This window comes from Perca flavescens, chromosome 8, assembly GCF_004354835.1.
Source record: "Perca flavescens isolate YP-PL-M2 chromosome 8, PFLA_1.0, whole genome shotgun sequence".
In the NCBI taxonomy this organism is placed as follows: domain Eukaryota; kingdom Metazoa; phylum Chordata; class Actinopteri; order Perciformes; family Percidae; genus Perca; species Perca flavescens.
In genome coordinates this window covers 23,123,618-23,149,678 of record NC_041338.1, presented here as the reverse complement: position 1 = coordinate 23,149,678, position 26,061 = coordinate 23,123,618, and the positions used below count along the sequence as shown (strand labels likewise).

Below are 26,061 nucleotides of genomic sequence, written 5' to 3'. Positions count from 1 at the left end.
CTCCAGAGGGTTGCTCTCACATCAAGCAGCTAGGGCCTGTGGTTAAATGCAAAATTTACTGCTAGCATTGTAATAAGCCAGCGCAACAAAATAAGGATTATCACCCTGTGGCATGCTGGTTCAGTAGGAGGACGCTGAACCAAAGGCTGAGCATCCATCCTATTAACACCACATATCCCTTGAAGAGTAAGCAGCAGGCTTCAGCCAAGCATGTTGTCTTCATCCTTGAATCAGAACTGGCAATAACATATTCAGACTGAAGGGTCTCAATTAGATACTTTAAAACTCTGTGTAATTGGTGTCTTTCTGCAGATTGCCTGTGGATGTGTAGTGCTCAAATTAACACAGCCCAACTTTATGTCTGTAATGCTGTGATTGTCATGCAGTGTCGTGGTGGCAAGGTAACGGAGACGCTGTGATTTTTATACTTCACTGTGTGCTTTGCTCTGTCGGGCACCTCTGCTCTGAGGTTGTTGTTACTGAACTGCACATGTCTACTGAATGTATTGTGTACTGTGTATACAGCACAAGAAATCATTTGAGTTCAAAATCTGTTGGTTAAACACTTTCTACAAAACATTTTTTTTTTTTTTATCAAAGTATGTTTTTTATTTGAAAGAATTTAGATTTAATTGTAAGAACAATTTGTTTTAGTTGGTCTGTAGCGATTGATAACGATAATAACAATTATTTTCATGATGAAGTAAATCTATCAATTGTTTTTCTCTTTATTTTCTCTTTCACGCTAATGCCAAACTGTTGGTAAAAATCACTTCACAGCTGCAGCAATGCCTTCCTCTACTTTTTATTTAGATGCATTTTCTACATAGTGTACTATGTTTCTACAGAGTCCAGGCATGCCTTTACTGCTTGCTGCTTTGTGGCACTTCCACTTTAAATAGAATGATTGTAATAAGGAAGAAAAGAAGGCAAAGCTGAGCTACAGTCTTTAGTGGTAGACATTCAGAGTTGGCTGTTGGTGTGGAGGCAGAAATGACTCATCTTACTGTAATTGACACGTCTGGCACGTCTATTCACCAAGGTCAGGTAAACTGTGGAAACAAGAGGAAATGATTTGGCATCCCACAAATTGTGTAACAAGCGATCACCAGTTATGACACTGATGGAGATGTTTTTGTGGGGGAAAATTTTTCAAAAGAATCAATAGTAGAGGCTCTCAGAGCTGGGTAGGAATGTTTGGTTTTGTTAGCTTTACTGCCAAGTTACTGTAAGCGTTTGACCTTTCTGGTGTTCTAACAGTATCCATAAGCACCTAGCTACAGTATGAAAACATCCTGGTATTTGTAGTCTATTTCCTTTTTCCTCTGTCAGTATTAGTTCTATAGCAGGCCCTTGTCGCTTCACTGCGACTAAGTAGACAGGCCTGACTGCTCTCCAATCTAAACATGTCAGCTTCACCCTGTTAGTCACCAAGGAACAAACACATGCGTAGCAAAGGAAAGCCCCAACATCCGCCTCTGGAGTGTGAGTCCTTTTAGTTTAAAGAGCACCTCAGCGTGGCTACCAGACCACTCCCAGGAGGGACCTGGTTAGTGGCCAGTACCTGCAGAGCCCACCAGAGTCCCAACAGAGCCCCGCAGCTGGTGGCTGATGGGCTATGTGAGAGGGCTTGTCACACTCACCCTGGTGAATTAGCAGCTGGGGGTCCAGTTCAGGCAGGGGCTCTGCCCATGGATCAGACGCTGGCCTCTGTCTCTGTGCCTCCATGCTGGCAACCTCATGAATGTTTCAGCGAAGTGCTGTGAGGTCTGCCTGGAGAGTCTGGCCTAACCCTGCACTCCTTGAGCCATGCTGCTTCACCTTGCCACAGAGACACTGCTTCTCATAGAGGGGCTGAGATTTGGTCAAGCAGATGCTGATATTGAACTTCCTGGGGTCTGCTTCCGTCTCTTCCCCCAGTGTATAGAGAGGCAGGTGGGGTCTCTCTCTCTCTCTCTCTCTCTCTCTCTCTCTCTCTCTCTCTCTCTCTCTCTCTCTCTCTCTGACTGTTAACAATCCCCGTATCAAAATCCTGTCAGCACAGTGCTTTGTGTCTCCCATTAGCATTTTGTTGTGGTGTGCATCTTGAATGGCTCGGTACGCTTCCAGAACCGCTCAATCTGGCAGGCGTCTTAAAACGGCGATACATCCAATACTAATGAGGCTGCTTTCATACTAAAACTGCATTGGCACTTTTGTCACTTTACAATTCAGCTTTGTTTACAGTGGTTTGCTGTTGACAAACTGACACAAATAATAATACATATTAGAGAAAAAAAAAGTGCCTTATCAGTTCTGAAAAACAGCCTTTACTGATTCACTACACAGTTACAGTATTGTAGCATTCAAATGTTATTCATGCACAGTCAGCAGTGGTGTCTCTTTTTCTCCCTGTGGTCATTGACTTTGGCTTGTAAGCTTCCTGTTTCTGATAATTAAAGGTGAAGTGTGTGTGCAAGTATGTGTGTAAATGAAAGGGATGCTAGATCATGAGTATGTTGCTCGACTATAGACTCTCCTGTGTGAGTGCAGTTGTAGCCTTTGCCCTGTAGAAAGCGCTGGCTGCTGCTGCTGCCCACTCGCTGACTAAGTAAAGGCTACATTTGCATAATTATCTGTTTAATTGGCAGGCTACTGCCAGAGTACGGTCCTTTTTTTGTAAGCTGTGGAGTCCACACTAAATTTGTTACAAAGATATGGGGGTAGAGATTACAAAGCAAGCAAACCGCCAGCTCATGGCTTTCTTCTGCTTAACCTGATAATCGTTTGTGCTCATAAACACTTTTCTGCCCACGCACATTTTTGTGAGATAATTTGCCAAATGATTTTAAAACAATCACGTTGCTCACAAGTGACAAGAGTATCCGCTATGATTAGGGACTCTATTACGTTACTGAAACTAAAATCAGAGTTTTAGGAGGAGGAATGAGCTTAGTAGCATTTACTCTACTACTACTAGTTAAATATAATTTCAATGCCAGCGATATCTCTCTTGTGTAAGGCAGCTAATTAATATAAGTTGTTGGCATAAATAATAATAATTAAGAATAAATGTGAACTTTTTAATAGTTATAAAGGTGGTTGTATCTCTGCTGAGCAAGCAGCACATGATGGGGGTCCCATCTGCGTTTTACAGTCCAGTGACAGTGGAAAAGCATTAGTGCCTCCTCCCCCTTACCCGAACCCCTCACATCCCCCCCCATCTCCATCCTGTTTTCATCTCCCAGGCTTCAGCTGCGGCTCTGTGAAATGCTCTACTGCTGAACAATTAACTGAGGGACTGTGAACTATGTTTCATGTAATTACTATTTTGTGCAGGAGAAGTGGAAGGAAAGAGTGGCAAAAAAAAAAACATAAAGCTAATTTTAATTGAATCAATCCCTGGGAACAGGTCAGAGGAGCAAGCTGAATTTATCTCTCCTATCCGATTCCCATTGGCCGGTGCAGACATAAAAGGTGTGTGTGTGTGATTTGTTTTTCTGAATAATGTTGTGGACACTCTAAAGCTCCCTCTCAGAGACGGTGTTCAAGTATGCACTTATCTTTTCTCCTCGTGCTCGCTTGGCGTAGTGGGAAATGCAGTATTTAGGAGGAACTATGGGAGAGACTGTTGAATCAGTAACTTTGTTCCATATGACGCCACCTTAGCTCTGCTTTGGCATGCAGTCTCCGTTTCCCTCAGTGGCAAAGCTTGCGTTCACTCTGTGTGTAGGCTATCAGTGTTGGGTAGAGGGCTCCTTTGAAACTGACTATAGTACGAGTGTTTGTGCCCACTGCTGCTGCATTTGCTGCGCTGGGCAGCCTCTGATCAGCCTGAGCCTTGCCTGCAGAGAGCTGGCGCAGCCTCCAATCCTATTCTATGTTCAAAGGTAAAGCAGACCTCTCATAGGCCCCGTCTTTGATGTGCTCTTCGACACCAGAGTCATATCTCTGCCACTGCACATCTCCTGGCAGACAACAAGAGCCAGTCCAAAGGAAGGAGGAAAAATAAAACTTAATTTGCAAGTCACAATGGATTTTAACAGACATGCTTCATATTCAATAGCAGGCCTGTTACTTGAGTCTGTTGGTATTATTTACGAGAAGAGCACAACAACGGCAGCACAAAGTGGAGAATTTAAAGGGCTGCTGCATTTAAGCCTCCAGTGCTGGTTGGTTGAGAAGCTGAGCCAGGATTAGAAGTAGAACAATGGTCCCCTCACAATGAGCATCCTCCATATAGCATCACTGTATCTGCTGCAGATGGAAGGCACACCTATAAGCATCCGCAATTAGGCTGAATGTACTCTGTTTGGTCATCAATCTTTGGATTGTAAACGACTCAAGTAACATGTTATGTATCATTTAATCTGATATACTGTCCCCGGCCAACTCTCATTTTGCAGATCCCGCTATGGTGTGTAAATTAGCTGAATATAATGCAAATGATGCGAACAAGGTGTTAAATTTAACATCACCTCGCTTGTTATGCAGTTTGCCAAAGACAAGAGCATAACACAAATGAAATCAAATGCATTTTGGCGCAAGAGGTATGTAACCACCATAGCATCTCTGAGGAGTATCTGTCTTAATGATTTATACCGCCACATAGACCTCTGAGAATTAGCAGTTGAGGGTGCTATGAACGGCGTCGTTTCAGTGTTGCAAATGAGTGTCCCTTGCATGCCTAATAGGAGGAAGAGGAGCGGAGGAAAGTGAGGAGATACTCCTTTGCTGGCTTTGTCAGGAAAAAAAAAAAAAAGGATACCAGTCTTGAGAAAAGGGATTATGTTCCCTTGTTTCTAGTTTGTTGAGGAGACAGCCTAAACACTTTTTTTTTTTTTTTTTTTTTTGAGCTATCACCTCAGCCACGAGGTTGAGTAACTCAAGCTTCGAGCTTGCAAAGAATGAGTCATTGTTCAAGGTTTATTTGTTATTGGTTGTCATGAAAACAAAGCAGTAACTATTGAATAGACATCTTTGCTCAGGGACACACCCACGTTACAGTTCAGCTTGGATAAAGTCAGCTGTGATTAATGGATAATGTTGAAGATGAATTCACATCTGTCCTTACGATCAGTGCACTTCCTTTCTGATTCTTCAGGGTTATACATTCACTGGTTTTGTATACACAGAGTAATCAGGGTGAGTGTCAGTTTTCATCTACTCCATACTCAATGTAAGTGCTTACCTTGCTTGCCGTTAGACAACTTGTCAAGTTGGGCTCGACCATCACAAGGGGGATTTTGAAATAGAAAGAGATTTGCTGCATGCCACACCCATGCTCTTTGGTCGACTGCCAAAAATTACAGTTTTGATGTGGAAAAACACCTTGAAAAGCAGTAGTTAATCCGCTGTGATAAGCTCTTTGTCAGCTGTTCCTGTTGCAGGAACAGTCAAGAGAATCCAATCCTTACACACATGAGCCATAGTCAGGATTATGGCAGGTTTTGTTTGCACATTGGAAACAAGATTGAAATAGATCCTTCTGATGAATGGGTCTTTGTCAAGATGGATGCTTTGGTGAAAAAATATCTTCCATTTAATCTCAGGAATCACATGTAGAATGCTTAGTGTTATTATACAATTACAGGACCTTAGGGGTATAATTTGGCATCATATCGTTGCTGCATGCACCCAAACATCAAGTTTGTAAAATATATTCTGAGAGCTTCTGTTCAGATTTTCAAAGTGTAACCCATCTGTGTTGGTCACCACCAACAAGCAGAGTGCACCAGTGCCACTCAGAACAGAGATGACGTGCAGCGCAGCAGTGTATTTGCATGTTTACAATGGCAGACAAATGGTATCACACTTTTCAGGCATTTTACTCTCACACAAAATAACTCCATTCATAACTTGTGCAGTTGTCTGTTCTGTTTTAAGGGACAAGTGAAGACTCACTTGTTATGTCTTTTATTTATTGATAATTGTATCTGTTGTATTTGTATTTTATTCTATTGACCCCCCCCCTTTATGCTTACAGCTTGGCCTGCTGCCTCCAAGTGGCCACTAAAACAAATCTATCATTGCAGCTTTAATAGTGCTGGAATGATCCTCAAAATTAACCACAATGCACATATTAGCAGAAAGTTACTAGACATACTTAAATTCATGATTCTAGAGTGAAGCTGAAGGATTTTATTTCACCTTAGAACAGTCACATTCTAGTGGCCTGGAAATAAAGCACTGGCTATACAATATGTGCCACTGGTGTTCAGCAGCGGTAGATCCAAGAAGTAATTAGACTTTGGGCATGAAGAGTAAATCTTCATGTCCAACCATTAGAATCACACTTTTTTAACATAAGTGAATATTAACTTCACTTTCTCAAGACTTCCATCTTGCTTAATATAAAGCATACAGTACTTCAGAGATGAAGTTATTTTTTTTGTGATCAGTTTGTTTTCAGATATGCAGGTGCATAATTGTCCAGGTATCAAATGTATTGACTTACCTGCATGTCTGTGTATGCTCAGCAATCATCATAACTGCAAATAATGTGAAAAGTTACCCTCCACTACATCTCCTCCATCTATTTTATTACCTTATAATCTCCTGGACAGAGTGGAGCTTTGCAACGACCAGCGCATTTAAACCCTTTGGAACCAATTGTAGGAGAAAGGCTGTCTTGGGATGCCCTCAGTGGAGAGCAGCTAGGCTCATTAGTTAAATCCCCACCGTGGGCTAATACAGCCCCTCTAGGAGCGAAGGGAGAGGGGGAGAGAAGAAGACATTTCTTTGACTCCTTCTCAGGGTTTCTTTCCCACATTTTCTTGCATGCATCAGCAGCTAAGAAGGTGATGCACGTTGCCAGGTTTGAAGGCGCCTTCAGCGTTCTTTTGAAGCCCTTTTTATTGTGGGTTTCACAGTGCAGGGTGCTGGTGGTCAGGTGTAATGAATCCATCGTGATCAAATTGCATATGTTTGCTATAGTAAAAAAAAACAAAAAATAGGACAAAAATTAAAAAAAAATTTCTCTCCATGAACTTAATACTTTGAGAAGGCCCTGTCCAGCCCGGAGAATTGCTGACACTGAACAGAATATCCCAAAGGTTCTTCAAAATGTGGCGTACACATGCATACAATCTGACCTCTTCCATTAGTAAGTGAGAGTAAAACTCTTGTTTTGTTCATAATGATTGGGGAACTGGAGGATACAATGCAGGCAGGTCCCCACTTAACCAGAATTTATTTTTTTGGCAGTAAGAGGAGGGGTTTTGAGTGCTATTATCTATGGCCTCCCCCTTGAACAAGTAAACAGCCCATTTATTATTAACTCAGGTTTAAGGTAGAGCATTAATCCTCTCTGACAGTTTGCCTACTTGTTAAGGCAGCCAGTTCTTCCTCCACAGCAGATGGCTTTCAGCTGCTGTTACTCTACTACGCAGCCCCACTAGATAAGAGCCCTCCAAAGTTTGTGCTGCATTTTCTTGATCTACGATGAGTTAATGTAAGGCAATTACACTTATCGGTTTTAAAGGCGGAACTTAGGGATGCACAGATTGTGAAATTCTAAGCCAATACTGGTACCAATGTTTAAAATAACAATTTGGCCAATACCGATGTTTTTGTAATTTATTCCCCCTGTATTTAATAAAAAATAAAACTGATCTGTTTTTCAGTCATTCAGCATTCCATTACACTATCTTTAAATTAGCACAAATTCAACCATGCAGAATTATGAAACACACTTTAATATAACCTTTCAAATGAATTGTTTTTTTTTTTTTAAATAAAAAAGCCTTTCTAGCCTTCAGTGCTTACATAGCCTATCTTTCACCTCTTGTGATTTTTTTTTTCTTTTTATTCTTTTGCGGGCTTTTTCCCTTTATTTTGAAAGTGTATAGACATGACAGGGGGGAGAGATGGGGGATGACACACAGCAAAGGGCAGCAGGTCGGATTCGAACCCTGCGCCGCTGCAGGACTCAGCCAACATGGGGTGAACTGGGTGAGCTAGAGGGCCCCCCCTCTCTTGTGATTTTAATAGAGAATACAACGTCACTGATCTTTCTCCAGGACATGCTAATACTAATACCACACGGCCAACATTTTCTTTCACTTTTATTTGTAAACAAACCACACATGTGCACGGCACCTGTTGTCCTCTTATATCATGCCAGAGCCGTGTCCAGCCAGTGGCTGCGTCTTCTAATCAGCAGCTGCAGTAGCAGCAGAATGCTACTGCTGTCCATGTCCAACCACAAATAACCAATTAAACATTTAGCCAACGCAATATTGATGCAACCCAATAGATAAACATCGGCCACAGCCATCGGTTAATGTCATTTTGTTTGCCGATAGGCCAATGGCAGTCAACACGAGACTATTCATCGAACATCTTTATCACCCGATGAATCGGTGCACCCCTAGTGTAACTGTTTGCAAATATCAAGATACTGCAGAGACTTTTCATCAAAATACCCCGTCACATGTGTAATTCATTTTGGGGATTTTGAATAATCCCTCAAACATAATTCTACTGCAGCTGATTTTTGCTCAATTGAGATGGTCTCTTCAAGTACACTTCATCATAAATTTCACTGGATTTGGCTGTGGTGCTCTCCCATTGGATGACATAAAGTTTGGCCCCTTCTTTACTTTCCTGCTGTTGCTGTTGATAATTGCACAAGAGCTCCCGTAGAGCCAGCTGTCGGAGTGTGTCCTGACTTGAACTTGCAAACTGAATCACCCAGAGACTGGCTCATTGGCGTTCTCTTCGACCTGTCTGCACAAAATCCCTTTTACAGCAGGACGGTAGGATGTCTCAACAATTTAACAATCCAAGGTTGTTTAGTAAAGATACATACTATGTATCTTATTGTTCTCATTATAAGAGGAGAAAACCTCTCTAGCCCTGCTACCCTGTTCTCATTCGACGCTACACGCCTGCAGTGGTGTAAATACTGGCTGAATGTTTGTGCTAACAGGGATGATTTTATGGTTGAAATGAAGCAGTTTTGTGTAGAATATAAGGGTTGCCTTTCTATTTTATCAGTGAGTATGCCTAGGACTCCAAACCAGGGAAATCTTTCAGTAAACAGGTTAAAAGGCAATACAGACTTACACAGTACACTGAAGAAGAGGATATCTGTTCAACACTAGCACATGAATCAATGGAAACCTATGGGAATCCATTGTGTCGCTGGGAGAAAAAGGGGGGATGGAAGGAGTACTTTCCGACTCAAAGGCCCTATCCCTTTTTGAGTAGTGGTAGCACTCCCTGTGTGACAGTACAGGTCATGTTGTGAGGAGAAAAAAGGCCCCACCATTTTTTGCCTGTAAGAGTAAAGACAGAGCTGACAGAAGCACTAATACTGATAGTTTAGAGCTTGGAACTAAAGACAGGCACTCTAAATATCTGTGAACTGTAGTCGGTCTTGTCTTCAGTTACTCCAACATCTCGCTCAGTTTTTCCAGCATTCAGTTTACTTAAGTGACATTAACTGTGCAGCAAAATGATCAAAATGAGACACTGCAGAGACACTTAAACAATGTCCCACCCAGAGCAGCCTAGCAAGCCTGACTGTTATGAAATAAGTTAAAAATAACTGAATGGGATTAAAGTACACAGTTACAGTACTTCTCCAGAACATTTATACACTTTTTTTCTGGAGTATCTATACTTTTTTTTTTTAAATCCCTCAAACAAAGCGCACAGCAGTAGAACAAGAATAAAGAAATTGTTTGATTTTAATGAACGCAGCTGTAATTCCCTCTTCACCACTGATTATGAAGGAGGAAATGTAACGGACCACTGCTGAGATAAATATGCAGGCATAAAGAGTCGCAAGAATTCCGACATGAAGATAATTCTGTCATTCTTTTGGCTGTTTCACACATTCGTTTCTGCTCTTTTGGTTTAAGAGACGGAATGTGAATGTTACACAATAGGGTATCTGGTTCAATTAAGCAACTTTTTCCAACTGAAATGTACTTTCTCTAAGCCACTGTAACACTTCAATACTGCTGTATTCAGCATTCACGCCATGGCAAATATAGAGGATTGTCTTGTGCAAACAGTTTTGCCAAAAATTGGTTCTTTTCCAGGGTTTGAAGTTATTCATTCAGAAGTGCCGTGGTATTGAAAGCACACGGAGAAGGAAAAGAAAGATTTGTTGGAATCACCAGCTATCCAAATGAAATGGAATATCTTATTTTGTGGGCATGCTTAATTTGGATTAACCATATGAAAGCAATTAAACGGAGGCTTCCATTTATGGAATGGCGGGAACAGAAAATGTCAATTTAACTGTTACCACTGGAAAGTATGAAATAAGACTCAGTATTGTAACCACACTCTGCTCCTTTTTCAGCGCAGTGTTTATGTGTGTGTCCGTCTGAAGCAGTCTGTCTCTGCCTGCACACAGCATAGACTACGCTCTGATGTCACCAGCAAGGTCACATAGAAGGCACTACATCCTCCCATTCAGCTCCAGGTTTTACGCCACCCTTACAGCAGCCAGACCCACACTCTACAGCCAATCAGTGGATGAGTGTTTCTGTTTTTGTGTGCATGCCTCTGTGTGTGTGCTCACAAAAAAACTTGAGTTTGCATGAGTGTATTTACAACAAATGTGACACAGTGACAGTGTGTTTGCGGGCGAGACAAAGACTGTTTACATGCACACCAGGGCACACTTACATCTGATGATGTTACTCATAACCTGAGTGTTAAACTGTGATGCGGGTTTATGTACCATGGCAGCTTGACATGGTGAGATCATTACCCACCATGCTAAATATATTTGTAAAATAATTGTTTTTATATTCTAAAATGCAGCGTGGTGAATGTGTGCTGCTATTGCATGCCACAGGCAGCGCATTTCCTCACCATCATCTCAGATTCACCTCAGCTCTTCAGTTAGACATCTCAGAGGCAACAACATGAGAGGCACCTGTAGACGTAAAACTGCAAGAAGCAACAATTTTATTATTGGTTTAACAATTATATTTTAATCAATAGAAGTGTACAAATTGTACATAACAAAACAATTATTATTTTTTTATTTGTGAAGACTGTAACCTGCAAATTTCAGGTAGTTTTAATTCAAAGTATCAAAATATGTAATGAGTTATCAAATTGTGTATTGATTAATTGTACAGAATGTCATTCAAATAAGACATGAGTTGACAAGCCACTGCTGCAGTGTGAAGTGCAATATCAAACATTATCAGTGTTTATGTGTAAATCCCTTTGACCTTAAACTGGTATTTTAATGATTGGGACATTTTGGGGAGGGTTTGTTTTTTGTGATGGGTACAGGCAGCAGTGAGCTTTATTGTGTCTATCAAACACATTGGAAGTCAGAGCACCACGTTGGTGGGAAACTAAACAGGTAGTGGAGAAAGCTTGGTAAACACAAGATGAATGTCATCCTTTGTGTTATGCTGCTTTCCTCAGTATAAGGAATGATACTATTTTTTATGTACCGTATACAGTTTATTAAAAGCTGTGGCGATCTTTTATATTTTTCTTAGTGTCAACATATCGCCTGAAAAGACCAAAGCCAGTAGTGTGTCAGTCAGTCTCTCGATACTTTTCGACTTCCCTACCCTGTCTGTGACTATCGGCCCCAAGCTCATTAGTTCCTACTGAAGGTGTTACGATAATGAGCTTGGCTTTACAAAAGGCTCCATTATTTCCCAAAAACAGCCGTGCACTTTATTATTGGTGTATGTTGACAATGAGAAAAATAATATCAAAGTGCTTCCTTTAAGACTAGTCACAAATGCTATAAAGGGAATGTGACCAACTATGGGGAAGGAAGGCGGAACTAACAACATACAGTACATTACATTCTGTCTCAAGACAAATATTGTAATGCATATTGTAGCTTAAGGCTGAACAACTAAATCTAGCTCTTGGGGCCAAAAAAAAAGACCAGTTGATAAATTGTATTAAGTGTAACATGGGGAAGTTACCAGCCCATGAAATTTTTATATATATATATATAAACCAGGAAGCACTGACATGGGGCTTTGGATTTAATATATCATTGTTGCAATAAAGAGATACGGTGTGTACATATTTATATACTGTATATATCTGAATGACTAAATGTTGTACTATAAATAACACATGCAAAAATGTAAAAGAAAAAAGGCCTAAAGACTAAAATTTCATATTCATTTCTGATATTTCTTTCACTGCATAAAAAGTAATTCTAAAATTTAAATTTTAAAAGGTTAACTGTCTTGTGCTCTGCACAGACACGGTAGTGTCCTTCAGCTCTTGCAGCGTACTCATCCAAATCAACACTCTACAGCCACTGAGTGCATTAGAAGGTCGGCTGTACATGTGTGAATGTGTCAGGAGAGATAGAGACTGAGTTTGTGAGGCAAAGTGCATTAATGTGTGACACTAAGTGTGAATGTACATGTGTGAGAATGAAAAGGTAGAGAGGATGCATGTGTTTCAGTGTTTGTGCAATACTGTGTGCCCAATGTGTACATACTTGTCTGTATACAGTATTGTGTGTGTGTGTGTGTGTGTGTGTGTGTGTGTGTGTGTGTGTGTGTGTGTGTGTGTGTGTGTGTGTGTGTGTGTGTGTTGGTGTATGTGGTTTACACGGACAACACGCCAGACATTTCACCTGGGCTCCACGGACCTAAGGGTAATACGGGGACTATGCCAAAGTCCTCATAAATCAAAGAGCGGAATTGCATTCTGTAGTGTCTAAACTACATAAATTCTCTTTTTCTTTGAAAGTCCTCATTTACCACTTGACCTGATTTTGAGTGTATCCCAGTGATATCAGAACAGCGACGCCACTGCTGGGTTTTATATTGCAGTTTCATACACATTTCTGATACACACGGTGCATTTTGGCGGGCTGTCTTGTGATTGGCTGGTTTACGCGCGTGGGCGGGGCCAAACGGAGGTCGACTGGAAGCTCCGCCCAGACATGCCCGGAGCATGGCCCAGAGACGTTTTTGTTTAAAACTTAAATGGACCACACCTGGGAAGCGGCATCTAGACGTCATGGACTTACTAGAGGATTAAATACATACAGGTAATGTTTATATTGTAAATAGATATTATAGATATTACTGTGAAATGTATAGCTATATTTACAAGCATGTGCAATGTTAGCTGAGCTAGCTTAATTGGCTATCAACATGTGCTGCTCATTAAGCCTCAGGCTAAAGCTGTGGAGGACAGCAGGTAGAGATGAGGACAGAAGCAACATTGCCAGCAGGTCAAATTTGGTAGTTTTGTTTTTAAAATGAAAGCTAGCTAGGTTAAGTTGAGCTGTGGCTACGGCATGGCTTAACAAGCAGGACGTAGCCACATGCCCTGCTCGTTAAGCCTCGTTTAGCATTTACGTGAAGTGGATGTCTGCAGAGAGGACAGGAGAGGAGGACTAGAAAGCAGCTAGTTGGCAGCTTTTTTTTTTGGAACTGGAACAAAAAAAAAGAACTAAGAGGATGTACTGATATCATCTTTGGTTTTCCTATTCTGTAAGTACTAAGTTGATTAACAAGTTTATGTAACTGTCTGTCTGTATCCACCTGTAGCTTTTGTAATTGCTGAGGTCTGGACCTGGAAGCCTTAACTTTTACCACAGACATTGTGTTTGTTTTAGAGAATCTTATATTTTCTTAGTAGCCCAACATTATTTTGTTTAAATATGAAGTTGCAGTGACACAGGAAGGCTGGAAGATTTATCATTAATAGGAGTACTTTCAGGCCATTTAATAAATGTAATGTGTTTATGATGTTTTGTTAGTGTACTAAACCTGTAAGATAAATTAATTGGTACCCATAGTAACCAACCACAATGATCAATATACAAAACATGAGGGAAAACAGACCTGACAGGTATCTGGTGCAGTGTGTTATTTCAAAGAACTGTTCATTTAGTTAGCTGAGGACAGAGGCAGTAGTATAAAGCACCATGGTTTCTATAGCAAACAGCACCTGTTTACTGAGCCTCCTGCAAATGTCTGGGTTTAGACTACTTTCCAAATATATGACTATGTTGAATCTAGTAAACTTGTAGAGGGGATGGGACTGCCTTTTCTCTTGTAGTTTTACATACTTTTGACCATTCTTTGACCAGTCAGGTGCATGTTAATTTGAATAATTCTAAAACCGATCTAATGCCAGAAGCATCACAGTGATAACATTTCATGCCCTGGTTCTTTTTAATGTCATAATAATCTGTAATTCATATTGACCAAAGAAACCAAATTTAAAGGACTTTGAACCCAAAAACACAATGTGAATCCCATTACTGTCACATGAAGAAAGAGAAAATGTAGAGCGTATGATATAAAGAGAAGAGAAATCAGACAGACTGTATCAATTTAAGATTTTATCTTTGAAAAGAACACAGCTGCTGTTAGTTAAAACATTTTTCTTGCTACCTGTCTGTTATTTTTGGATGGTAACACTGAGCAACATGGTCTATGAAGCCTACTAGAGATTCGCTCGATTTGTTTTTGATTAGAGAAATTACCTTGTGTGGTCAGTGACTTTCTACACCATCAGAAAACAAAAATCAGTTGGAGGCAGGATGAAGTTTAGTCTGAATGTGGTCAAGCACAGCTGGAGATTAAAGCAACTGTCACCCTTCTCCTGTTATCTATTACAGACTCCCACCAGCCTGTTATTTTGTGAGAAAGATGTTACACTTTTTATGTATTCTTAAAATAATCAATAAAATATGTGTGGTGCAGTTATGAGCACATCATTTGGCTTCTGTCCAGATGTGGCTTGTACATTACTAATTTATCCAGAGTTTTGTTTTCTGATCATGCTTGTCCCAGTGAACATTGTAATCCTGACAATCACTTTTGGTAATTTAGGCTGTGGCACCTGTAAACAGTAAACATGCAGCGGGCGAGACGCATTAATCCAAAGGATGATGCAAGATTTTATGTTACTGCTGAAAGTGACAAAGTGGGACTTGACATCAAGTACATCAATGCTGTAAAAGGTAAGTTGAATCTTCTGACTGTTTAATCATGATTCAACTTTAATACATATCACTTTTTGCCACTTATTTGTTGTTTTGTCTTTGATGAATTAGGTCGTGGCATCTTCACCTCTGTTCCATTTGAAAAGGGAGACTTTCTATTGGAATACAGAGGTGATCTAATAAGCAAGCAAGAATGTGAGAGGAGACGGAGCATTTACCATGACCTCCTCAAAGTGTTTATGTTCGAGTTCCATTTTAATGGAAAACTGTGGTGGTACGTATATATGTCACTGATTAATCTTATCAGAATTATATGACTCTTTTTCTCTTTTCTCACATTAGGTTCATTTACATTGCATTAGTAAAAAACGGATTGTTTTGAAAATATTACTTGTGTTTTTGTAGTGTTGATGCAGCAACAGAGAATGGGTCACTTGGCAGACTTGTAAATGACGACCATATGAACCCTAATGCCAAGATGAAGTACCTCACTGTGCAAGGGAAGCCCCATCTCTGTTTGTTTGCAGTTCGAGACATAAGTCCAGGAGAGGAGATCACCTATAATTATGGTGACTCAGACTGGCCGTGGAGATGCAAGGTGGTCGAAATTTGACATTTTGAAATTGATAGTTCTCATATAAGAAATGCTTTAACCATAGAACATTTCACATACCAAAATACTGTACATTTTCCATCTAGCTCCAGGTAGAACATGATTTTTATAGCTTTTGTTAGCAGTTTGTTAGCACCATCAGTCCCCATACCACCTACCCAGCACACCATAGCAAAGATGATACTGACCATTACAGACTGGTAGAATAAAAACAATGAAGTCATCAAATGCTGTGTTCATCAGATTATAGTTTTCATAGTCCACGGTCTAAAATATGTTTTTTTTCCTTTTTACAGGCCCTTGATGATGAAATGGCTCCAAAGATTTGTGGTGCCACAAATCCCCCATCCACAATTGATGAGCCTGAAGAGGTATGTCTTCTTCTTTTTTTATTCAGATGTCAAATATCCTCTCTAGTAGTACGTTCCCAGGACTTTCTCTTTATTGTCCTTTTGTCTCTGTTTCATCTTCTACAGCTGACCACTGAGAGCAAGTGCATCCATACAGCTGTCAGCCACCCAAATCAGACCAGTCCAGAGCTCGGCCCACTCACCAAGGTTGGAGAGGTAAATTAAATCTCATGTACAACTTAGTGAAGTTATTTGTGGCAAAATGTTAAATCTACCAACCTATTTCAATGTGTGTGTGTGTGTGTGTGTGCAGTCGCCTGAGTAGAACATGCTTTATGTGGACAATGAAATGGAAGGACATTGTCTAAACACGCTTGTTCAAGCTTCAGTCAGTATAATATCTTAGTGTATGTGTATCAAACGGTGAACCCCACCCAAATATGACTTGGGAGGACCATAAAGTTTAGAGGGTCCTGTCACCAGAGGCATCGCTTTGGTTTTTAAGAACACTTGGACTGCCTGCATTTGATCTGTATGTTGGTTTAATGTGACTGATACGGTGTTTAGGTACATCTAGTGGATGGCCACCCACTCAACAGCACTGACGAAAATTCATGAGAAAAAGTAATTTAAAAGAATCATAGCAAATCTAAGAACTATAAAAGGACTAAAAAGTCACTCCATGTAAAAGCTTACAGCCCCTTATTCTAGAAGTGCGATCATTCTAGCAAGTGGGCTGGCAATTGATAAAAACAAAGAAATCAAATACTGTATTCAGCAGAGTATAGTTTTCATAGTCTACAGACTGTAGTCATGTGGCCTGTTCAGTGGCTAGAGAACTGTTTCAGAGACTACATGTTTTCCACAAAACACTCAGCAATACAGCCATGATATCTTTTCACAGAATACTACACAGGGAACATATTGTCTTCAAGATATTTATGATAATATATATATATATATATTTTTTTTTCTTTTTACAGGCCCTTGATGACGAAATGGCTCCAAAGATTTGTGGTGCCACAAATCCCCCATCCACAATTGATGAGCCTGAAGAGGTATGTCTTCTTTTTTTTTTATTCAGATGTCAAATATCCTCTCTAGTAGTACGTTCCCAGGACTTTCTCTTTATTGTCCTTTTGTCTCTTTGTTTCATCTTCTACAGCTGACCACTGAGAGCAAGTGCATCCATACAGCTGTCAGCCACCCAAATCAGACCAGTCCAGAGCTCGGCCCACTCACCAAGGTTGGAGAGGTAAATTAAATCTCATGTACAACTTAGTGAAGTTATTTGTAGCAAAATGTTAAATCTACCAACCTATTTCAATGTGTGTGTGTGTGTGTGTGTGTGTATGTGTGTGCAGTCGCCTGAGTAGAACATGCTTTATGTGGACAATGTTGAGTAGAACATGCTTTATGTGGACAATGAAATGGAAGGACATTGTCTAAACATGCTTTTTCAAGCTTCAGTCAGTATAATATCTTAGTGTATGTGTATCAAATGGTGAACCCCACCCAAATATGACTTGGGAGGACCATAAAGTTTAGAGGGTCCTGTCACCAGAGGCATCACTTTGGTTTTTAAGAACACTTGGACTGCCTGCATTTGATCTGTATGTTGGTTTAACGTGAATGGTAAGTTGTTTGGTTACAGGTAATGGATAGGCACCCTATTAGTTATACTGGGCTACAACAAGTCAGCTCCTGGCACTGAGGCTAACCACAAATTCCCCATCTACAATTTAAAAATATGAAGAAGTTATATCTTCATATAGGATATGCTATAAATAAGCTGCGTATAACTAAGATACGCTATAAATAACAATAAAATACAATGCAATAAAATAGTAATAACATGTATGAGTCTGATGGCTGATGGTACAAAAGAGCCCCCTAAGTGCTTTGAGGCATGCGGCTCACTGAGCCTGTGGCTACACATGCTCCTGAACTGCCTCAGTTCTACACACAGGAAGAGAGGGGTAGTCCTTTATAGTTTTCAGCGTCCCTCTCATCCGCTGTCTGTCACTGCCTCCACACTGTCCAAATCCATCCTTCCCACAGAGCTGGCATTCTCACCAGCTTGCCCAGTTTGATAGCACCACCAGTCCCGATACCACCTACCCAGCACACCATAGCAAAGATGATACTGACCATTACAGACTGGTAGAACAAAAACAATGAAGTCATCAAATGCTGTGTTCATCAGATTATAGTTTTCATAGTCCACGGTCTAAAATATCTTTTTTGTTTTTTTCTTTTTACAGGCCCTTGATGACAAAATGGCTCCAAAGATTTGTGGTGCCACAAATCCCCCATCCTCAATTGATGAGCCTGAAGAGGTAGGTCTTCTTCTTTTTTCAGATGTCAAATATCCTCTCTAGTAGTACGTTCCCAGGACTTTCTCTTTATTGTCCTTTTGTCTCTTTGTTTCATCTTCTACAGCTGACCACTGAGAGCAAGTGCATCCATACAGCTGTCAGCCACCCAAATCAGACCAGTCCAGAGCTCGGCCCACTCACCAAGGTTGGAGAGGTAAATTAAATCTCATGTACAACTTAGTGAAGTTATTTGTGGAAAAATGTTAAATCTACCAACCTATTTCAATGTGTGTGTGTGTATGTGTGTGCAGTCGCCTGAGTAGAACATGCTTTATGTGGACAATGTTGAGTAGAACATGCTTTATGTGGACAATGAAATGGAAGGACATTGTCTAAACATGCTTTTTCAAGCTTCAGTCAGTATAATATCTTAGTGTATGTGTATCAAATGGTGAACCCCACCCAAATATGACTTGGGAGGACCATAAAGTTTAGAGGGTCCTGTCACCAGAGGCATCGCTTTGGTTTTAAGAACACTTGGACTGCCTGCATTTGATCTGTATGTTGGTTTAACGTGAATGGTAAGTTGTTTGGTTACAGGTAATGGATAGGCACCCTATTAGTTATACTGGGCTACAACAAGTCAGCTCCTGGCACTGAGGCTAACCACAAATTCCCCATCTATAATTTAAAAATATGAAGAAGTTATATCTTCATATAGGATATGCTATAAATAAGCTGCGTATAACTAAGATACGCTATAAATAACAATAAAATGCAATAAAATAGTAATAACATGTACGAGTCTGATGGCTGATGGTACAAAAGAGCCCCCTAAGTGCTTTGAGGCATGCGGCTCACTGAGCCTGTGGCTACACATGCTCCTGAACTGCCTCAGTTCTACACACAGGAAGAGAGGGGTAGTCCTTTATAGTTTTCAGCGTCCCTCTCATCCGCTGTCTGTCACTGCCTCCACACTGTCCAAATCCATCCTTCCCACAGAGCTGGCATTCTCACCAGCTTGCCCAGTTTGATAGCACCACCAGTCCCGATACCACCTACCCAGCACACCATAGCAAAGATGATACTGACCATTACAGACTGGTAGAACAAAAACAATGAAGTCCTCAAATGCTGTGTTCATCAGATTATAGTTTTCATAGTCCACGGTCTAAAATATCTTTTGTTTTTTTCCTTTTTACAGGCCCTTGATGACGAAATGGCTCCAAAGATTTGTGGTGCCACAAATCCCCCATCCTCAATTGATGAGCCTGAAGAGGTAGGTCTTCTTCTTTTTTTATTCAGATGTCAAATATCCTCTCTAGTAGTACGTTCCCAGGACTTTCTCTTTATTGTCCTTTTGTCTCTTTGTTTCATCTTCTACAGCTGACCACTGAGAGCAAGTGCATCCATACAGCTGTCAGCCACCCAAATCAGACCAGTCCAGAGCTCGGCCCACTCACCAAGGTTGGAGAGGTAAATTAAATCTCATGTACAACTTAGTGAAGTTATTTGTGGCAAAATGTTAAATCTACCAACCTATTTCAATGTGTGTGTGTATGTGTGTGTGTGTGCAGTCGCCTGAGTAGAACATGCTTTATGTGGACAATGTTGAGTAGAACATGCTTTATGTGGACAATGAAATGGAAGGACATTGTCTAAACATGCTTGTTCAAGCTTCAGTCAGTATAATATCTTAGTGTATGTGTATCAAACGGTGAACCCCACCCAAATATGACTTGGGAGGACCATAAAGTTTAGAGGGTCCTGTCACTAGAGGCATCGCTTTGGTTTTTAAGAACACTTGGACTGCCTGCATTTGATCTGTATGTTGGTTTAACGTGAATGATACGGTGTTTAGGTACATCTAGTGGATGGCCACCCACTCAACAGCACTGACGAAAATTCATGAGAAAAAGTAATTTAAAAGAATCATAGCAAATCTAAGAACTATAAAAGGACTAAAAAGTCACTCCATGTAAAAGCTTACAGCCCCTTATTCTAGAAGTACGATCATTCTAGCAAGTGGGCTGGCAATTGATAAAAAACGAAGAAATCAAATACTGTATTCAGCAGAGTATAGTTTTCATAGTCTACAGACTGTAGTCATGTGGCCTGTTCAGTGGCTAGAGAACTGTTTCAGAGACTACATGTTTTCCACAAAACACTCAGCAATACAGCCATGATATCTTTTCACAGAATACTACACAGGGAACATATTGTCTTCAAGATATTTATGATAATATATATATATATTTTTTTTTTCCTTTTTACAGGCCCTTGATGACGAAATGGCTCCAAAGATTTGTGGTGCCACAAATCCCCCATCCACAATTGATGAGCCTGAAGAGGTATGTCTTCTTTTTTTTTTATTCAGATGTCAATATCCTCTCTCTCTAGTAGTACGTTCCCAGGACTTTTTCTTTATTGTCCTTTTGTCTCTTTGTTTCATCTTCTACAGCTGACCACTGAGAGCAAGTGCATCCATACAGCTGTCAGCCACCCAAATCAGACCAGTCCAGAGCTCGGCCCACTCGCCAAGGTTGGAGAGGTAAATTAAATCTCATGTACAACTTAGTGAAGTTATTTGTAGCAAAATGTTAAATCTACCAACCTATTTCAATGTGTGTGTGTGTGCAGTCGCCTGAGTAGAACATGCTTTATGTGGACAATGTTGAGTAGAACATGCTTTATGTGGACAATGAAATGGAAGGACATTGTCTAAACATGCTTGTTCAAGCTTCAGTCAGTATAATATCTTAGTGTATGTGTATCAAATGGTGAACCCCACCCAAATATGACTTGGGAGGACCATAAAGTTTAGAGGGTCCTGTCACCAGAGGCATCACTTTGGTTTTTAAGAACACTTGGACTGCCTGCATTTGATCTGTATGTTGGTTTAACGTGAATGGTAAGTTGTTTGGTTACAGGTAATGGATAGGCACCCTATTAGTTATACTGGGCTACAACAAGTCAGCTCCTGGCACTGAGGCTAACCACAAATTCCCCATCTACAATTTAAAAATATGAAGAAGTTATATCTTCATATAGGATATGCTATAAATAAGCTGCGTATAACTAAGATACGCTATAAATAACAATAAAATACAATGCAATAAAATAGTAATAACATGTATGAGTCTGATGGCTGATGGTACAAAAAGAGCCCCTAAGTGCTTTGAGGCATGCGGCTCACTGAGCCTGTGGCTACACATGCTCCTGAACTGCCTCAGTTCTACACACAGGAAGAGAGGGTAGTCCTTTATAGTTTTCAGCGTCCCTCTCATCCGCTGTCTGTCACTGCCTCCACACTGTCCAAATCCATCCTTCCCACAGTGCTGGCATTCTCACCAGCTTTCCCAGTTTGATAGCACCACCAGTCCCGATACCACCTACCCAGCACACCATAGCAAAGATGATACTGACCATTACAGACTGGTAGAACAAAAACAATGAAGTCATCAAATGCTGTGTTCATCAGATTATAGTTTTTCATAGTCCACGGTCTAAAATATCTTTTGTTTTTTCCTTTTTACAGGCCCTTGATGACGAAATGGCTCCAAAGATTTGTGGTGCCACAAATCCCCCATCCTCAATTGATGAGCCTGAAGAGGTAGGTCTTCTTCTTTTTTTATTCAGATGTCAAATATCCTCTCTAGTAGTACGTTCCCAGGACTTTCTCTTTATTGTCCTTTTGTCTCTTTGTTTCATCTTCTACAGCTGACCACTGAGAGCAAGTGCATCCATACAGCTGTCAGCCACCCAAATCAGACCAGTCCAGAGCTCGGCCCACTCACCAAGGTTGGAGAGGTAAATTAAATCTCATGTACAACTTAGTGAAGTTATTTGTGGCAAAATGTTAAATCTACCAACCTATTTCAATGTGTGTGTGTGTGTGTGTATGTGTGTGCAGTCGCCTGAGTAGAACATGCTTTATGTGGACAATGTTGAGTAGAACATGCTTTATGTGGACAATGAAATGGAAGGACATTGTCTAAACATGCTTTTTTCAAGCTTCAGTCAGTATAATATCTTAGTGTATGTGTATCAAACGGTGAACCCCACCCAAATATGACTTGGGAGGACCATAAAGTTTAGAGGGTCCTGTCACCAGAGGCATCGCTTTGGTTTTTAAGAACACTTGGACTGCCTGCATTTGATCTGTATGTTGGTTTAATGTGAATGGTAAGTTGTTTGGTTACAGGTAATGGATAGGCACCCTATTAGTTATGTATGTATGTATGTATGTATGTATGTATGTATGTATGTATGTATGTATTTATGAAGTAAATTAAATATCACATTGGTATTGGATTTAAAGTTATTAGGTATTGACATGTAAATATGAAATGTCTTTCTGTCCAAACTATGTGGCATAAATAAATACTACAATTACTTTTTTTTCGCCAACAGTGTCAAAAACACCGCCTGGTGTGCGCAACAGTATCCTCCTTGGACAAGTGTGTTAATTGTGTGGGACCCGTATCTTCCTTCAAGTGGCTTGGCTATCGATGCACAGGTTAGATATTTAGTGAATTAGTATAGAGTAGGGCTGCACAATTAATCAAATTTTAATCACGATCACGATTTTTGCTTCCCACGATCAAATTTGCGTGATTGTGTTATATTTAAAATGTGTCATTCCGTTCATAGAACAGTTTTAGCAAAGCCAATCTAGCGCTCCATCAACGACTGGCTGATCACGTGTCTGTGTGAGCCAATCAGAGTTTTTCCTGCACCGCTCAGCTCAATTTTTAGATGTAGACAGTCACAGAGGACAGAGTTATGTGCGGAAAATTCCACAACAGGTAGCAATCGGGCATCATAAGTCTGTCACGATGTTTACCAGTTTACCAGTAAATGCAACATTTTGTCCCATCTGTTTTTTTTTTTTTCATACAACAGCAAGGACCATAGTGCTAGTTTGTTTCTTTTAGCTCACAGCTTTAGCGGCAGACTGTTGGCAGTCCCGCTGTTGGAATCCTACAGTGAAATACATTCACACTACACCGTTAGCTGTCAGCATTTTAGCCGTGTTTAATCCAGTTACTACTGTGGCTAACAGTAGGCTAACGTTACCTGCCATGTAATGTGTTATTAGTGTTTACTAGCATGACATGCAGCAATATTTATTAACGGGTTTCGGAACATCAGAGCCCAAAGCAGACATGTAAAAATTGTAGAAAATTGCGTTGCCTGTATCTTTCACGGCAAACGTGCATGTGTGAAAGCGGTTGCACAACAGCTGAAATGGCATACTCCTTCACAGTATCCTTCAATAAAGGAGGAATGTAGCACAATATGGATGTAAAAGGTTATAATTAGCCTATGTGACAATAAAATTTGTTTTGGTTAAAAACAAATAATCGTGATAATTAATCGTGATCTCAATATTGATCAAAATAATCGTGATTATCGTTTGGCCATAATCATGCAGCCCTAGTATAGAGTGTACATGTGTTGTGCTCTAACCACTTAAATAGACCTACAGTGTTAACATTATTTTACTCAAAATGTGTTACAGTTTGTTCAGGGTCTGGCATAAATCCTGCCTCAAGCAAATTACAGGAGATTACTTGCACAGCACAGCACAGGTGAGTATCTACTGAGTGAGTGTTGAACTTGAACTGTCTATAACATTCAATCACCCTGTAAAATAATATGCTTTCTCACCAATTCAGGCACAGCAGTCTTCTGAGGCTTCTGAGGATGAACGGATGTCAGATCAGGACAAAATTCCACATCCACAATTGGACGAAATATCATCTGATGATGCTGAGGACATGTCTGACAAGGAATACATACCTGACTCTGAGGATGATGAATATGATTCAGATGCCAGCATACACTTAATGTCAAGTAAGGCAAGAGCTGCACATATTCAAGTAAAAACGGTAATACCTGATGTTGGAACATCTTATGGGTCGACATAGGCACCCCAGTTGTGCCCAGTACATCACAATGTTGGCCACCCCTTAAAAATAAGATGATTCCCAATGCTGCTGACACATCTAATTCAGCGAATTCATCAAAGGAAAAGCCAGAGGAAGAAACTGTGACTCATGAACAAGAATTACCACATCTGATTATGAGTAAAAAGAATTACTGTTATGTTTGTGGTAAGCCACAAAGCAAAATTTCCGCCACTTGAAAACACACAAGACACATGCTGAAATTGTCCATGCATTTTCCCTTCCTGAGGACTCAAAAGAGCGCAAGATATTATTAGAAAAATGAGGAATAAGGGAAATTTTAAACATAACACTGCAGTTTTGCAAGATGGAACAGGATCACTGAAAGTGAAGAGAAAGCCAAAAGCTAAAACACTGGCAGGAAAGTTTATTCACTGTATGTATTGTCAAGGGATGTACATACGTAAGGAGCTTTGGAGACATGTCCCAGATGCCCCTTTAAGCCAGAAAACGAAGATTTGGATGACCAACCTGGGAGAACCAAAGTACTGGGCTTGGCTGTAGCTCTGGAGTCTACATTCTGTCAGCAGATCTCAAGTGGAGTGTGGAAGCTCCTTAGTGTCATGAAACAAGATGAGGTGGCCTCAGTTGTGCGAAATGACCTCTCTATCATTCAGTTTGCCCAGTCACTCTACAACAAACATGGACAAGACCCTACAAAATATGAATACATTCGACAGAAGCTCCGTGAAGTGGGGCGTTTGTTGTTATGCCTGCGCACAGAATTCTCAGTACATAACCTAGAGGAGGCTGTTAAACCTGCTAACTTCAGAGAGTTGTGCAAGCAGTAAAGAAAGTTTCAGGTTTTGATGAAGAAAAACACTTGTACCAGAAACCAAGCCTTGCGTTGAAACTGGGGCATACACTGCAGAAAATTGCTGACATTATTCATTGTAGGGCACTCATGGCAGAAGATGAAGAGTTGATCAGGTACACTGACACATTCAGAAGTTGTACACCTCCAGGTGGTCTGAGTTGGTGTCTCACAGTGCCCTGAACACACTGAGCGATGCAAAATACAACAAACCATCAACATTGCCCTTCACTGAAGATGTTCAGATCCTTCATCAGTACCTTGAGAAATCTGCAGAAAGTGCCTTCTGCAGCTTGAAGGAAGAGGCCACCACTCAGAACTATGCTCAACTTGCAAAACTCACACTTGCACAAATCATTGTGTTCAATCGAAGACGATGCTGGGAAGTTTCAAAAATGCGCCTCAAAAGTTTTCATGAAAGGGACAACACAAAGCTCCATGAAGATGTTGCCATGGGGTTGTCTAAGACTGAACAGAAGCTCTGCAACTATTTCAGCCGAATTGAAATCCTGGGGAAAAGGGGCAGAAAGGTTGCAGTTCTGCTCACACCAAGGGTGGTGGATGCTTTGTCACTACTTGCCAGTAGAAGAACTGAATGTGGCGTTTGTGCCACAAATGTCTTCCTGTTTGCAAGACCAACGTCAATGAGCCACTACAGAGGACAGGACTGTTTGCGTGTTCATGCAAACCAGTGTGAACAAAGCACCGGATACCTCAGGTCAACACAACTCAGGAAACATGTTGCCACACTCTCACAAGTCCTTAATTTAAAAAACAATGAACTTGATCAGGTTGCAGATTTCCTGGGTCACGACATCCGTGTTCACCGCGACTTCTACAGATTACCAGTTCCCACAACACAACTGGCTAAGATTTCCAAACTGCTTTTGTCAATGGAGAAAGGACACCTTTCCAGCATGCAGGGAAGTCACTGGATGATATTGAAATTGAAGGTTTTTATAGAAATTAGCCCTTGTAGATATTATCTGAGTGTTTGTTTTTCCTTGATATGTTAATTTATAAACCTCTAGACTTGGCGTAGTCAACATCCTTTTCAAGAAAAAAAAATCACCTTTCATGTCCAAA

General features: G+C 40.5%; 1 protein-coding gene and 1 long non-coding RNA gene across 2 annotated transcripts in view; both read left to right on the top strand.

The window, feature by feature from the left end:
* Positions 1 to 26,061, top strand: part of roraa (RAR-related orphan receptor A, paralog a) — a 214,847-nt gene that overhangs the window by 30,533 nt on the left and 158,253 nt on the right. The gene's annotated exons all lie outside the window — the stretch shown is intronic.
* LOC114559857 (uncharacterized) lies at positions 15,039 to 15,857 on the top strand. Its single transcript, XR_003693143.1, has 3 exons — positions 15,039 to 15,182; positions 15,314 to 15,506; positions 15,818 to 15,857. It is a non-coding gene; the product is annotated as an uncharacterized LOC114559857 (long non-coding RNA).